Source organism: Babylonia areolata, chromosome 16 (assembly GCF_041734735.1).
Source record: "Babylonia areolata isolate BAREFJ2019XMU chromosome 16, ASM4173473v1, whole genome shotgun sequence".
Taxonomy (NCBI): domain Eukaryota; kingdom Metazoa; phylum Mollusca; class Gastropoda; order Neogastropoda; family Buccinidae; genus Babylonia; species Babylonia areolata.
In genome coordinates, this window is record NC_134891.1 from 205,699 (window position 1) to 223,257 (window position 17,559).

At 42.5% G+C, this 17,559-nt stretch overlaps 1 pseudogene across 1 annotated transcript; it reads left to right on the forward strand.

Annotated features, from left to right (window-relative positions):
• Positions 1 to 4,343: 4,343 nt before the first annotated feature.
• LOC143291050 (glutathione peroxidase-like) lies at positions 4,344 to 14,054 on the forward strand (annotated as a pseudogene). The gene is made up of 4 exons (XR_013056466.1): positions 4,344 to 4,560; positions 4,842 to 4,967; positions 7,817 to 7,960; positions 12,397 to 14,054. The product of XR_013056466.1 is annotated as a glutathione peroxidase-like (transcript).
• The last annotated feature ends 3,505 nt before the right edge of the window (positions 14,055 to 17,559 follow it).

Below are 17,559 nucleotides of genomic sequence, written 5' to 3' on the forward strand. Positions count from 1 at the left end.
TTCATTGAGGACAGAAGTGAATGACTGGAATTCTGGCATCTCATCCCTTCATTGAGGACAGAAGTGAATGACTGGAATTCTGACATCTCCCCCCTTCATTGAAGACAAAATTGAATGACTGGAATTCTGGCATCTCATCCCTTCATTGAGGACAGAAGTGAATGACTGGAATTCTGGCATCTCATCCCTTCATTGAGGACAGAAGTGAATGACTGGAATTCTGACATCTCCCCCCTTCATTGAAGACAGAATTGAACGACTGGAATTCTGACATCTCATTCCTTCATTGAAGACAGAAGTGAATGGAATTCTGGCATCTCATCCCTTCATTGAAGACAGAAGTGAATGACTGGAATTCTGACATCTCATTCCTTCATTGAAGACAGAAGTGAATGGAATTCTGGCATCTCATCCCTTCATTGAAGACAGAAGTGAATGACTGGAATTATGGCATCTCATTCCTTCATTGAAGACAGAATTGAATGACTGGAATTCTGACATCTCCCCTCTTCATTGAGGACAGAATTTAATGACTGGAATTCTGGCATCTCAACCCTTCATTGAAGACAGAATTGAATGACTGGAATTCTGGCATCTCATCCCTTCATTGAAGACAGAATTGAATGACTGGAATTCTGGCATCTCACCCCATCCTTCAGGACAGAAGTGAATGACTGTCCCTACCTTGCTATTGTTCGTCGAGTCGCAGTGCAAAGATGGGCTGAACGGGTTTATAGCAATAACATTCGTCCGTCCGTTCGTTCGTCTGTTCGTTGTCTGCCGTCTTCTGATCCTGGAGGGTGACCATAGTTCCGGCCTGTGACTGTGACAGGAGAGCCTCTCCAAACCACTTGACACGGAGACGAGCTCGCCCAGCAACACGAGACGCACTTGTCTGATTGAGCGGCCTGATTAGCACTCTCTTAATTACTCTGAACGGCTTGATTAGCGCTCTCTTAGTAATTACACTGACTGCTGTTCCCATACCCTTTGCCCTGTTGCCGTTGGTTTCAGTTCCAGTTTCAAGGAGGCGTGAAAGCGTGTGGACTGATCCAAATACACAACACAACAAATCTTTTCCCATGAATATATCTTAAAACAAGAGAGGCAAGGCCTTCAAGACTCACATGTGATACACTTGAAAAAAACAACAACAACTAATCGTTAATATGTGTTTTGTTTTTGTTATTATAAAGCTTTGCGTTTAAAAAAAAAAAAAAAGTCCTAACCAGATTCGAACCCCGTGTGTTCGGGTAAGAAGAAACTGCCTTATCCATTACATTATCGTGGCTCCTTAACTGACGTTCTAAAATTTAACATTTGCACATACTTTTTTAAAGGGCGATAAATCAATTGCGGTATTTGCAGTGAGAACGCTGTTTAAATCATATTATTCTGGTGTATCTTGGGCATTCAAAAAATCTTTAAGGGCAATAAAAAAAAAAATTAAAAAAAAAAAAAAAAATCTTTTTAATGGCTATCGCCGCAATCACACTGCAACATTTAGCCGTTTTCACTAGATCTAGATAGATGTACAAGTTTAGTTACACCCGCCGGGAATGTAGTACGACACGGTCGATTCAATTTCTCTTTTATGTTCATTCTAGTTTTATAGTTTTAAAGTTGATATGAAAATTTAGTATTTTGTTAAACTAATAACATGTAGAGCCAAGTACAAGTAATTCTAAACGTCGTAAGAAGTGAAAAGGACTTCATTTTGAGAAAAGTCAAGACTGGAAATTTTTTCGTTTCATCGTGATCAATTCAAGGGTATTAACTCGCATGGTTTACAATTTTTAACTGTGAATTCCGACTGATTCTGTGGATATTTTTATGGCAGTTTGGGGCATAAACCAGTAAGTGATGAGGCGTTCACAAATCTTTCTCTGAATAAATATTTAACGGTCTCCTTCTCCAACTTTCCATCACATGTTATCGTGTATTGTCCATTGAATATAGGATTGAACGGGCAGGTCAACTTGAAACAAAATGGCGTCGTTCGCGTGAATGTGTATAAATATGTGTACGCAACTGATTTTTGCCCATGATCTTCAGGGCTCAGCCAACAGATCTGTAACGTCCACTCGTTGTATTGATTTTAGTATTTTCCGAAAAAGACCACTTGGGCGAATGAACATAGTGAAAGGCCTGTACACTGAGAGTAAAACACACAAGCTTTTTATTTATTGAGTATAATTTCAAAATGTAATGTTTAAGATGAGAAAGATCAGTTTAAAGCAAATTAAGACCCCTAGCATTAATTACAGAGTAATTTCCCTTCTTTACTATCTGCACCAAAACGTTTGCAAAATAAATAAAACTTCCATGCTCAGCAAAAGAAGTTCCTGTTTGAACAAAAAATGATAATAATGACTGCTCTAGTTGTTGTGTCAGAATATCAGATCAAAGTGCCAAGTTTAGAGAATACAAAAAATATAAATATAACAGTAAATGCAGTTTGCATATAATTAGGCTTCATTTTTTATTTTTTTGTGCCCATCCCAGAGGTGCAATATTGTTTTAAACAAGATGACTGGAAAGAACTGAATTTTTCCTATTTTTATGCCTAATTTGGTGTCAACTGACAAAGTATTTGCAGAGAAAATGCTAGTGTTAAAGTTTACCACGGACACACACACACACACACACACACACACGAACACCGGGTTAAAACATAGACTCACTTTGTTTACACAAGTGAGTCAAAAAAAGAAGAAGAAAAAAAGAATAAACAAGCGAACAAACAACAACAAAAACCAGGAGTAAGAAAAGGGAAGAAATGCCTAGCCAACACGTGAATCCAACGGGCTGTCTGACAGCCTGATATAGGTCAGTAGGCCTATCAAACACGGGCTGCCTGACATAGGTCAGTAGGCCTATCAAACACGGGCTGTCTGACAGCCTGACATAGGTCAGTAGGCCTATCAAACACGGGCTGTCTGACAGCCTGACATAGGTCAGTAGGCCTATCAAACACGAGCTGTCTGACATAGGTCAGTAGGCCTATCAAACACGGGCTGTCTGACATAGGTCAGTAGGCCTATCAAACACGGGCTGTCTGACATAGGTCAGTAGGCCTATCAAACACGGGCTGTCTGACATAGGTCAGTAGGCCTATCAAACACGGGCTGTCTGACATAGGTCAGTAGGCCTATCAAACACGGGCTGTCTGACAGCCTGACATAGGTCAGTAGGCCTATCAAACACGGGCTGTCTGACATAGGTCAGTAGGCCTATCAAACACGGGCTGTTTGACAGTCTGACAGGTCAATAGGCCTATCAAACACGGGCTGTCTGACATAGGTCAGTAGGCCTATCAAACACGGGCTGTCTGACATAGGTCAGTAGGCCTATCAAACACGGGCTGTCTGACATAGGTCAGTAGGCCTATCAAACACGGGCTGTCTGACATAGGTCAGTAGGCCTATCAAACACGGGCTGTCTGACATAGGTCAGTAGGCCTACCAAACACGGGCTGTCTGACATAGGTCAGTAGGCCTATCAAACACGGGCTGTCTGACAGCCTGACATAGGTCAGTAGGCCTATTAAACACGGGCTGTCTTTATTTCCCGGACATAGGTCCGTAAAAAATTTAAAAAACAACAACAAAAAAAACCAACTTTTGCCAAACACGTCCTTTGGCTACATGCCGGACTCCCCCCCCTCTCCCTCCCGACATAGGTAAGAATAAAACTTTCGCCTGACATAGGTGTGGAGTGGTGGCCTAGAGGTAACGACGGTCCGCCTAGGAAGCAAGAGAATCTGAACGCGCTGGTTCGAATCACAGTTCAGCCGCCGATATTTTCTCCCCCTCCACTAGACCTTGAGTGGTTCTCTGGACGCTAGTCATCAGTTCGGATGAGACGATAAACCGAAGTCCCGTGTGCAGCATGCACTTAGCGCACGTAAAAGAACCCACGGCAACAAAAGGGTTGTTCCTCATGGCAAAATTCTGTAGAAAATTCCACTTCGATAGGAAAAACGAATAAAACTGCATGCAGGAAAAAAAAAGAGAAAAAAAAAGGGAGTAGCGTTGTAGTATAGCGACGCGCTCTCCCTGGGGAGAGCAGCCCGAATTTTACAAAGAGAAATCTGTTGTGATAAAAAGAAATACAAATACAAATAAATATAAAACTTTCGCCTAACAGAACATATTTATTCATTCATTTATCATTAAGCAGAATAAAGCCCTCTCTCTGCATCAAACACAACAGGCTGTCGCCACCGCCATGATGACGACCACCGCCAACATGGCAAGAGTGCTTCACGTTCACACACACACACACACACACACCGTCTGTCAGGGTCACTCACACCAACCAGTGATAAAAGCGCGCAGTCTCCACTTCGCTCTTCATTCGGGGAGCATGATTCGGATCTGGGAAGGTTGGGTATCCGCGGTGGCGCTGTTGGTTGTGCTCTTGCACGCGCAGCCAGCACGCGCCAACCGTAAAACGTTATGTTTCCAGTCGGACGACAGTGAAGAGTCGATATATGACTTCAGCATAATGGACGTCCACAAGGAAACAATGGTCAACCTCTCCAGCTACGCCGACCAGGTTTGTCAGTTTTAAAGATTTTTTTTCCTTCTCTATGTGTGTGTGTGTGTTCGTATGTGCATGTGTGTTTGTGTGTCTGTCTGAACAGGGTCTCCATGTACTGACAAAGTCCTGGAAGTCTGGAAAAGTCTTAGAAAAGATAAGAAAACCATTTCAGTTCAAGAGCTGGATAATTCTTGCACAAGGTTATGTGGAAAATAAGTCTTAGAATTTTCATCTTTGTTTCGTCTGACCTGCCAAAGTCAAGAAGATGAGCTGTGATGGCCGTGGTGGTGTTGCAGCTGCTGCTGGTGGTGAACGTGGCTGGATTCTGAGGGGCCACCCACCAGTACCTCAGTCTGAATGCACTCCAGAGAGACCTGAAGTACTTCAACATCCTGGGCGTCCCTTGTAACCAATTTGGCAAGGTAACCCATTGTATTATATTGTACTGTAATGAATTGTATTGTGTTAACACTAATTTTGTCATGACAGATTTCTCTGTGTGGCTCCTCTCCATGGGGAGAGATCGAGCGTCGCCACATTGCGGCGCCACCTTTTTTCCTTTCCTTTCCTTTTTTTCTGCCAACAAGTGCATTTTCCCCCATCAAAGTGGATTTTTCAGGGTCTAGTGGAGGACTGGAGAAAGTACATATGTGTGGAATTCGAACCTGTTCGATCAGATTCTGATAGGCCACCACTGACTCCACTGGTGTGACGTGTTGAGGAAACCTGTAACCAGTTCAGTAATGTAACCCATGGACGTGTTGAGGAAACCTGTAACCAGTTCATTTATGTAACCCATGGACATGTGTTGAGGAAACCTGTAACCAGTTCAGTTATGTAACCAATGGACATGTGTTGAGGAAACCTGTAACCAGTTCAGTAATGTAACCAATGGATATGTGTTGAGGAAACCTGTAACCAGTTCAGTTATGTAACCAGTGGACATGTGTTGAGGCAACCTGTAACCAGTTCAGTAATGTAACCCATTAACATGTGTTGAGGAAACCTGTAACCAATTCAGTTATGTAACCAGTGGACATGTGTTGAGGCAACCTGTAACCAGTTCAGTAATGTAACCCATTAACATGTGTTGAGGAAACCTGTAACCAGTTCAGTAATGTAACCAATGGACATGTGTTGAGGAAACCTGTAACCAGTTCAGTTATGTAACCCATGGACATGTGTTGAGGAAACCTGTAACCAGCTCAGTTATGTAACCCATGGACATGTGTTGAGGAAACCTGTAACCAGTTCAGTAATGTAACCCATGGACATGTGTTGAGGAAACCTGTAACCAGTTCAGTTATGTAACCCATCGACGTGTTGAGGAAACCTGTAACCAGTTCAGTTATGTAACCCATCGACGTGTTGAGGAAACCTGTAACCAGTTCAGTTATGTAACCCATCGACGTGTTGAGGAAACCTGTAACCAGTTCAGTTATGTAACCCATCGACGTGTTGAGGAAACCTGTAACTAGTTCAGTTATGTAACCCATCGACGTGTTGAGGAAACCTGTAACCAGTTCAGTTATGTAACCCATCGACGTGTTGAGGAAACCTATAACCAGTTCAGTAATGTAACCCATCGACGTGTTGAGGAAGCCTGTAACCAGTTCAGTTATGTAACCCATCGACGTGTTGAGGAAACCTGTAACCAGTTTAGTTATGTAACCAATGGACATGTGTTGAGGAAACCTGTAACCAGTTCAGTAATGTAACCCATGAACATGTGTTGAGAAAACTCTTAACCACCGAGTTCAGTAATGTATACACACACACACACACACACACACACACACACACACACACACACATGATAGTCAGTCGTGCCCGACTTTGATCATCAGAACAGCAGAGAAGGCAACTGCTGTTCCGACTATTTGGGCTGGAGTTTGATTATAGTGGAGAGTGTCAGTGTAACCCGGCACTAACTTGAACCAGGCCCGAGACATATGAATACATGCAGGGATGGTCAGGCCACAGTAAGTTCAGTTGTGCAACACTCTCCAGAACGAATCACGTGACATAGTAGAAGCGATGATTGACACTCGATGTTGTGGGCCCATTAGTTAAGAAGCAATTCGGGCCCGAACAGATCTCACACTGAAACGACCCCTGCTGGGATTCGAACTCAAGTACTCAAATATGTGCTTACCCCTAGTCCGCAGATCATTTACTCACTTTCTATCGTGTTCCCTCTTCTCACAGACAAGAACCCAGAAAACGAAAGGCACAAACACATGTACAGACGAGAGAGAGAGAGAGCACTGACGGCTGTGATGCTTTTCCAGTGATGAAAATTGTGTGCCGTTTGCCATGTGTGAACACGCCATTACTTCTTCACCAAATAGAGCGCCGGGTAGGAGGGGGAGGGGCGGGAGAGTCAGTGACACACAGACAAACACACAGAGACACAGACAGACACACAAAGACACAGACAGGCACACAGGCAGACATTTGTTCTCTCGAACAAATCCAGTGTGATAAATAGAATTGTGCAACCAACAACCATTTAGCGAAAGATCAAGTCATCAGCCCCATCCACATGTAATATGCAGCTTCTGTTCAAACGTGTGTGTGTGTGTGTGTGTGTGTGTGTGTGCAGTGCGTGCATGTGCAAGTATGCACTTGTTTTTATATTGATATGCACTTGTATGTATCCTAATTTCTACTGTATCTGTGTTTGTGTATGATTTTCGACTGATTTATGTTCGTATCTTGTTATGTACTATCCCCCCCCCACCCCCCCAATATTCCTTGTGACCCCGGTACACTTGGTAATAAACATATTCTAATCTATTCTATTCTATACAGACCGACCGACAGGCAGACAGACACAAAGACAGACAGACAGACAGACTGACAGACACACACACACACACAGATGGATGCAGATAGATAGGCACACAGAAAGACAGACAGACAGACACACTGGGCCCAGCAAATCGGCAGAGACAGATACCTTACCGACATGCATTACCACACGCACACACGTGTACTCTCTCTCTCTGTCTGTCTGTCACACACACACACACACACACACACATGAACACCTCATACACACGCACTCATGCACACACACACAGTGAACACTGGAACTAACACGCACGCACGCACACACACACACACGAACACCTCACACGCACGCACGCACACGCACACACACACACATGAACACCTCACACACACACACACACACACACACACACACACACACACACACAGGCCAAAAGCCGCAGTCAGGTCAGTGTCAGCAATGTGGACTGTTCAGCAAGAGCCTGGCGGGAATGGGACGGAAATCCTCAACTCCCTCAAGTATGTGCGTCCGGGAAATGGGTTCGTGCCGGCCTTCAACTTGACCGAAAAGGTCGAGGTCAACGGTGATAATGAACATCCAATGTACACCTATCTCAAGGTACACAACTCCCCTCTCCCCTCTCTAGCGCTCTCCTTTTTGTTGTTGTTTTTGGTTGTTGCGTGTGTGTTGTTGTTCACTCTGTGTGTGTGTGTGTGTGTGTGTGTGTGTGTGTGTGTGTGAAGTAGCTTAAATGGATCAGTCCACATGCTTTGACATCTTGAAACTGATTGTTATCACCGGCCATCATCATCATTATTGTCATAGCGACGGACTGGATATGGACCAGTCCGCTATATTTACTGATTGTTATTACCATCATCATCATTATTGTCATAGCGCCGGACTGGATATGGACCAGTCCGCTATATTTACTGATTGTTATTACCATCATCATCATTATTGTCATAGCGCCGGATATGGACCAGTCCGCTATATTTACTGATTGTTATTACCATCATCATCATTATTGTCATAGCGACGGACTGGATATGGACCAGTCCGCTATATTTACTGATTGTTATTACCATCATCATCATTATTGTCATAGCGCCGGACTGGATATGGACCAGTCCGCTATATTTACTGATTGTTATTACCATCATCATCATTATTGTCATAGCGCCGGATATGGACCAGTCCGCTATATTTACTGATTGTTATTACCATCATCATCATTATTGTCATAGCGCCGGATATGGACCAGTCCGCTATATTTACTGATTCGTTATTACCATCATCATCATTATTGTCATAGCGCCGGATATGGACCAGTCCGCTATATTTGTCACCTGTTTGATACTAGTGTGAAACTGTTAATTCCTATTTTACAACGTTCATGCCACACCTGTTTGAAACTGAAACTGTGACAGGCGTGTCAGTATGACTGTGTTAATTCCCATTTTACAACGTTCTTGTGATAGTACCTGTTTGAAACTGAAACTATGACAGGGTTGTTAGTATGACTGTTTTAGTTCTTTAAGTCATTTATGTGACACACTGTTTTAATTCTTTACATCATTTAGTGACAAACTGTTTTAATTTACATCAATTATGTGACACACTGTTTTAATTCTTTACATCATTCATGTGACACACTGTTTTAATTCTTTACATCATTCATGTGACACACTGTTTTAATTCTTTACATCATTTATGTGACACACTGTTTTAATTCTTTACATCATTTATGTGACACCTGTTTGAAACTGAAACAATGATTGGCTTGTTAGAAGGACTGTTCCAAAATGACATCATCCATGTGACACCTGTTTGAAACTAAAACTATGACAGGCCTGTTAATTCCGATTTTGTATCATCCATGTGACACCTGTTTGAAACTAAAATTGTGACAGGCCTGTTAGGATGACTGTGTAAATTCCCGTATTATATCGTCCATAGGCAAATGACACCTGTTTGAAACTGAAATGTGGCAGGCCTGTTAGAATAACTGTGTTAAGGCCCGTAGTACATCGTCCATGTGACACCTCTTCAGCATCATGTATCAATAACATTCACTTATATATATATATATATATATATATATATATATATATATATATATATATATAATAGAACAAGAACAAGAATGAAAATTAAAAAAATAAAGGTATTGCATCAAACTTTCATCAAACATGGTGCAGGAGTTGGCAAAAAAAACCCAACCCAACACACCAAAAAACAAACAAACAAAAACACATAAAAAACATAAAAAAAACACCCACCACCATTAACTACATTTAAATTAAAGTTCAAAGGTCAAAGTCACAACACAGCACAGTGGTAAGTGGCGGTTGTAGGCGCACAATAAGAAAAAAAAGCCATAACAACAGGCACGGGTCCTGTTGCTGTTTTTGGTCAGAATGTACCTGAACACACGTTAGAGGTGGTTTTGTCATTACTGTATGTTAGAAATGGTTTTGTCGTTACTGTCTGTTAGAGTCTGAGGTGGTTTTGTCGTTACTGTCTGTTGGAGGTGGTTTTGTCGTTACTGTATGTTAGAAATGGTTTTGTCATTACTGTCTGTTAGAGCCTGAGGTGGTTTTGTCGTTACTGTATGTCAGAGGTGGTTTTGTCGTTACTGTATGTCAGAGGTGGTTTTGTCGTTACTGTATGTCAGAGGTGGTTTTGTCATTACTGTATGTCAGAGGTAGTTTTGTCGTTACTGTATGTCAGAGGTGGTTTTGTCGTTACTGTCTGTTAGAGCCTGAGGTGGTTTTGTCGTTACTGTCTGTTAGAGGTGGTTTTGTCGTTACTGTATGTTAGAGCCTGAGGTGGTTTTGTCGTTACTGTATGTTAGAGGTGGTTTTGTCGTTACTGTCTGTTGGAGGTGGTTTTGTCGTTACTGTCTGTTGGAGGTGGTTTTGTCGTTACTGTATGTTAGAGGTGGTTTTGTCGTTACTGTCTGTTAGAGCCTGAGGTGGTTTTGTCGTTACTGTATGTCAGAGGTGGTTTTGTCGTTGCTGTCTGTTGGAGGTGGTTTTGTCGTTACTGTCTGTTGGAGGTGGTTTTGTCGTTACTGTATGTTAGAGGTGGTTTTGTCGTTACTGTCTGTTAGAGCCTGAGGTGGTTTTGTCGTTGCTGTCTGTTGGAGGTGGTTTTGTCGTTACTGTATGTCAGAGGTGGTTTTGTCATTACTGTATGTCAGAGGTAGTTTTGTCGTTACTGTCTGTTAGAGCCTGAGGTGGTTTTGTCGTTACTGTCTGTTAGAGCCTGAGGTGGTCTTGTCGTTACTGTCTGTTGGAGGTGGTTTTGTCGTTACTGTATGTTAGAGGTGGTTTTGTCATTACTGTATGTCAGAGGTAGTTTTGTCGTTACTGTCTGTTAGAGCCTGAGGTGGTTTTGTCGTTACTGTCTGTTAGAGCCTGAGGTGGTTTTGTCGTTACTGTCTGTTGGAGGTGGTTTTGTCGTTACTGTATGTCAGAGGTGGTTTTGTCGTTACTGTCTGTTAGAGCCTGAGGTGGTTTTGTCGTTGCTGTCTGTTGGAGGTGGTTTTGTCGTTACTGTATGTCAGAGGTGGTTTTGTCATTACTGTATGTCAGAGGTAGTTTTGTCGTTACTGTCTGTTAGAGCCTGAGGTGGTTTTGTCGTTACTGTCTGTTAGAGCCTGAGGTGGTCTTGTCGTTACTGTCTGTTGGAGGTGGTTTTGTCGTTACTGTATGTCAGAGGTGGTTTTGTCGTTACTGTCTGTTAGAGCCTGAGGTGGTTTTGTCGTTGCTGTCTGTTGGAGGTGGTTTTGTCGTTACTGTATGTTAGAGGTGGTTTTGTCGTTACTGTATGTTAGAGCGTGAGGTGGTCTTGTCGTTACTGTCTGTTAGTGATGGTTTTGTCGTTACTGTCTGTTAGAGCGTGAGGTGGTCTTGTCGTTACTGTATGTTAGAGGTGGTTTTGTCGTTACTGTATGTTAGAGCGTGAGGTGGTCTTGTCGTTACTGTCTGTTAGTGATGGTTTTGTCGTTACTGTCTGTTAGAGCCTGAGGTGGTTTTGTCGTTACTGTCTGTTAGAGGTGGTTTTGTCGTTACTGTCTGTTAGAGCCTGAGGTGGTTTTGTCGTTACTGTCTGTTAAAGCCTGAGGTGGTTTTGTCGTTACTGTATGTTATAGGTGGTTTTGTCGTTACTGTCAGAGCCTGAGGTGGTCTTGTCGTTACTGTCTGTTAGAGGTGGTTTTGTCGTTACTGCCTGTTAGAAGTGGTTTTGTGAGGTGGTTTTGTCGTTACTGTCTTTTAGAGGTGGTTTTGTTGTTACTGTCTGTAGTTTTGTCGTTACTGTCTGTTAGAGGTGGTTTTGTTGTTACTGCCTGTTAGAAGTGGTTTTGTGAGGTGGTTTTGTCGTTACTGTCTTTTAGAGGTGGTTTTGTTGTTACTGTCTGTAGTTTTGTCGTTACTGTATGTTAGAGGTGGTTTTGTTGTTACTGTCTGTAGTTTTGTCGTTACTGTCTGTTAGAGGTGGTTTTGTTGTTACTGTCTGTTAGAGGTGGTTTTGTCGTTACTGCCTGTTAGAAGTGGTTTTGTGAGGTGGTTTTGTCGTTACTGTCTTTTAGAGGTGGTTTTGTTGTAACTGTCTGTAGTTTTGCCGTTACTGTCTGTTAGAGCGTGAGGTGGTTTTGTCGTTACTGTCTGTTAGAGGTGGTTTTGTCGTTACTGTATGTTAGAGGTGGTTTTGTCGTCACAAGTTACTGTCCTTGTACAAATCCGAGGGCATTTTATAAATTATTTTTCCATCATGTTTTGAATGTGTGGATGCATTATCAGAATGAGCGGGTCATAGGGTCGCAACTGAGAAAATCCTGCATGCATTAGTTATACATTGTTTTGGGCGCATTAATTGTGTCGCTGACACAGTTCATTTATCAGTTGTTGTCAAGATCAGTTGTTTTCTTCACCTCTTTGCCATAATTCTCCATACCACGCCTGCCACCCCCTCCCCTATCACCCGTTCACAGAAGGGGTGAAAGGAAAATGAAAGCTGAATTCTGTTACTTTCTTGTTTAATGTCAGTCCTACTGCCCGCCTGTGGACGACGTGTTCTACACCGTGGGACCCGGCATCTACTACTCTCCCTACAAGAACAGCGACGTGCGCTGGAACTTCGAGAAGTTTCTCATCAACAAGAAAGGCAAGCCAGTGCTTCGCTACCACACCAATATCCAGCCGGACGAAATTCGCCAAGACATTGAGGACCTGTTGCAGGAGAAGCAGCCCCTGGATTTTTTCTAGACTCGGTGTCCTCCATTTATAGTCGTATCAAGGGCAGTCTGTTGGGGATTGGGTCGTCTCCCCTCACTCCTGCTTCCAGCAGCCGGAGGGAGAGAGATTTTACGTAGCGTTTCAGAAAACTAAGGACAACAACGGGGCAGGGGGCGCGAAAATGAAAAAGAACACTCATGTAATTATTAAATAGGACATATTAATTTGTTATTGGATTATTTCTTTGGTGTTGTTTTTTTTGTGGAATTTCTGGCGAGACTCCATACTGGAGTGGTTTTATTGTTTCTTTTTTGTTTGTTGTTAGATAAAGGCATTTTTCAGGCGAGAAAAGACATTAGGTAGTAGCATTATTATCTTCTTTTTCTTTTCAAATGCTTTGCTGTGACAGTCGGACATCAGAAATTAGCACTTCGACATTCTTAAACATTCTATACGGTCTGAAAAAAAATTTCAATGTAAAAAATGCTCAAGGAACATAAATAAAATACACTTGAAGATCTTTGTTGTTTGAGAAAGGCATTTATGAGGAAAATCCAATAGTATTCTTTTTGTTGCAGGTCACAAAACACACATGTGAGTGACAATTCTTAGTGTTTACTTTGGTTTGTGTAACTGAAGTGGGTTGAATGACAAATTTCCGTAGGATGAATATGACTGTTTGGAGGGCACCGTTCTATTCATTGCAGTCCTTATTTTTCCAGTGTGACTTTTTTTCTTGAGTATGTACTTCGTCTTTGCATGTCTGCATTGTATTAACTGATGAATACTGTTATCCACATGTCTGCATTGTATCAACTGATGAATACTGTTATCCACATGTCTGCATTGTATCAACTGATGAATACTGTTATCCACATGTACATGTCTATCTCCCCTCTCTGCATCACTACCGTCTGTCTTCTGTCCTCTCAACCTCCCAGCCTACGTTTTGTGTCTGCAAAATCTGGACTGACCAGAACGTCAGTGCTCACAGTGTTCATCTCTGGTTTACATTTTCCGGCTCCAAAAAATGTTGATTCAGGTGTCTGTTTTGATGCGTGGATGATCCTTTCCTTTGACATCTGTACAGCTTTTGTTCTTTCTTGTTGCCCTATATAGCCACTCTCCGTTTGGAACGAGTATTTCTTTTCATCAGTGACACGTATGTTTGTGCGTGCCGCGTCGTACTTTCACACAAACTGATGGACTTTGTTCCTGTTGTCATGTATGGGACGAAAAAAAGGTCTCCCATTGTGTTATGCATGGTCTAATGTTTGAGCGAAATCTTATTTTGCTTTCCACGTGTCATTTCTTGATGCTAACAACAATGACGGAGGCGTCAAAAACCGCAAGGGTGACGTGTCCTGATGGCCTACAGGAGGGGAGGTAAGTTTGTGCATTCACTTACTTCCCCTGATGAGGACTGTGTGCAACTTGAGATGACAGGAATTAAAATGGATTTCGTATTTTGTCGCTTTGTTTTGTGCTCTTCTTTCTGCATGTATCCACACAAACACACACACACTCTCTCTCTCTCTCTCTCTCTCTCTAGGCTCACTCATTCACTCACTCACTCACTCTCACATGCTAGCACGCGGCCACTGATGCACGCACGCACACACAGGCACACACGCACACTGACACCCCCCACCCCCACCCCCGCCCACACACAAACACACACAAATGCATATGAGTAATAGTACACACACACACACATACACACACACAGAGAGACTGGTGGGCATTTTCCCCAGTAGATATATTCCCATAGAAACTAATAATAGCCTTTATGTCATGCGGTCAATACAATGTTGTCTTTACAGGATCCATTTCAGTTATTGTCGTGATAAAATATTGATTCAAAAATGTTTAACAATGCAGTAAAGCAACATGTCCAATGTGTGAACAGTTCAAAGAAAGCATTAAATTTCAACTGATAAAATCAATCTTTAATCAGTACAGAAACGTTTAGAAAGACTGGCTGATGTGCACCATCTTGATACAAGTGATGGCTGGTCAGGCTGTATCAAATATCACCTTGCTCTGTCTTATGTCTTTAAAACGTGCGGCAAAAGATGACCATGAATATGCACAGACACACACAACCGAAACATAGTTACAACATTTGCACACGTCAGTCAATACATATGAACGAAACTAATGAAAATCAAGTGACAATAAAGTGTAAATGTTGGCGACAGTCACCACAACAGTACAACATCACACCGACGTGATGCCAGCATCACTAAGTTATCGGTGTTGCCACCAGTCTCCACAATCACCGAATATTAATTGAACATCAGCAACGTTTACCACTGAGTGTTGTTAAAAGTAGCACATCAAACACGTTCACACGATCACACTGCCATCTGGCCAATATACTGATTCATTTCTGTCAGTTCTACCGACGCAGCACATTCTTCCGTGTTTCAACAGAACAGCACTGGAAAACAACAACAACAACAACAACAACAACCACAGAACCGAAACGTTCTTTGTATCCAGTTGCCTTGCAGGAATATCACTTCCATCTCAACTATAACATGTTACAGTGGTTGTCATTAGTGCCTGGAAAAAATGGAGCCCAACTATAACATGTTACAATGGTTGTCAGTAGTGCCTGGAACAACGTAGCCCAACTATAACATGTTACAGAGGTTGTCAGTAGTGCCTGGAACAACGTAGCCCAACTATAACATGCTACAATGGTTGTCAGTAGTGCCTGGAACAACGTAGCCCAACTATAACATGTTACAATGGTTGTCAGTAGTGCCTGGAACAACGTAGCCCGACTATAACATGTTACAATGGTTGTCAGTAGTGCCTGGAACAACGTAGCCCAACTATAACATGTTACAATGGTTGTCAGTAGTGCCTGGAACAACGTAGCCCAACTATAACATGTTACAATGGTTGTCAGTAGTGCCTGGAACAACGTAGCCCAACTATAACATGCTACAATGGTTGTCAGTAGTGCCTGGAACAACGTAGCCCAACTATAACACGTTACAATGGTTGTCAATAGTGCCTGGAACAACGTAGCCCAACTATAACATGTTACAATGATTGTCAGTAGTGCTTGGAACAACGTAGCCCAACTATAACATGTTACAGAGGTTGTCATAAGTGCTTGGAACAACGTAGCCCAACTATAACACGTTACAATGGTTGTCAGTAGTGCTTGGAACAACGTAGCCCGACTATAACACGTTACAATGGTTGTCAGTAGTGTCTGGAACAATGTAGCCCAACTATAACATGTTACAATGATTGTCAGTAGTAGTGCCTGGAACAACGTAGCCCAACTATAACATGTTACACTGGTTGTCAGTAGTGCTTGGAACAACGTAGCCCAACTATAACACGTTACAATAGTTGTCAGTAGTGCCTGGAACAAAGTAGCCCAACTATAACACGTTACAATGGTTGTCAGAAGTGCCTGGAACAACGTAGCCCAACTATAACATGTTACAGTGGTTGTCAGAAGTGCATAGAACAACGTAGCCCAACTATAACATGTTACAGTGGTTATCAGTAGTGCATGGAACAACGTAGCCCAACTATAACATGTTACAGTGGTTGTCAGTAGTGCATGGAACAACGTAGCCCAACTATAACATGTTACAGAGGTTGTCATAAGTGCTTGGAACAACGTAGCCCAACTATAACACGTTACAATGGTTGTCAGTAGTGCCTGGAACAACGTAGCCCGACTATAACACGTTACAATGGTTGTCAGTAGTGTCTGGAACAATGTAGCCCAACTATAACATGTTACAATGATTGTCAGTAGTAGTGCCTGGAACAACGTAGCCCAACTATAACATGTTACACTGGTTGTCAGTAGTGCTTGGAACAACGTAGCCCAACTATAACACGTTACAATAGTTGTCAGTAGTGCCTGGAACAAAGTAGCCCAACTATAACACGTTACAATGGTTGTCAGAAGTGCCTGGAACAACGTAGCCCAACTATAACATGTTACAGTGGTTGTCAGAAGTGCATAGAACAACGTAGCCCAACTATAACATGTTACAGTGGTTATCAGTAGTGCATGGAACAACGTAGCCCAACTATAACATGTTACAGTGGTTGTCAGTAGTGCATGGAACAACGTAGCCCAACTATAACATGTTACAGTGGTTGTCAGTAGTGCCTGGAACAACGTAGCCCAACTATAACATGTTACAGTGGTTGTCAGTAGTGCTTGGAACAATGTAGCCCAAGAATAACATGTTCACAAGAATCGTAATCCATTACTGGCAAACACACACACACACACACACACACACACACTGTGACACAACACAACACACACACGCAAACACACACACACACACACACACTGTGACACAACACAACACAACACACACACACACACACACACACACACATGCGCGAATGCACATCCATGCTTCCGTCCATACACATTGTACAAGCTCATTTGGATGACACGTGTGTGTTGGACTGAGAGTCAATGATGGGTGAGAGCAGCGGGGTGAGATGTCAGAATTCCAGTCATTCAATTCTGTCCTTAATGAAGGGGGGAGATGTCAGAATTCCAGTCATTCACTTCTGTCCTCAATGAAGGAATGAGCTGCCAGAATTCGTCATTCCTTCTGTCCTCAATGAAAGAATATGTCAGAATTCCAGTCATTCACTTCTGTCTTCAATGGAGGGATGAGATGCCAGAATTCCAGTCATTCACTTCTGTCTTCAATGAAGGAATGAGATGTCAGAATACCAGTCATTCACTTCTGTCTTCAATGAAGGGGGGAGATGCCAGAATTCCAGTCATTCACCTCTGTCCTCAATGAAGGCATAAATTAGCGAAGTATGTAAACACTGGTCACTCCTTGTGGCTATAGCCTGCTCTCTCTCTCTCTCTCTGTGTGTGTTGCCCAAAAGGCCAGTGTCACACATCATTGCTGTAAGTACTTTGTGTCAAATGTGTTGATTTTTAAATCGTATTTT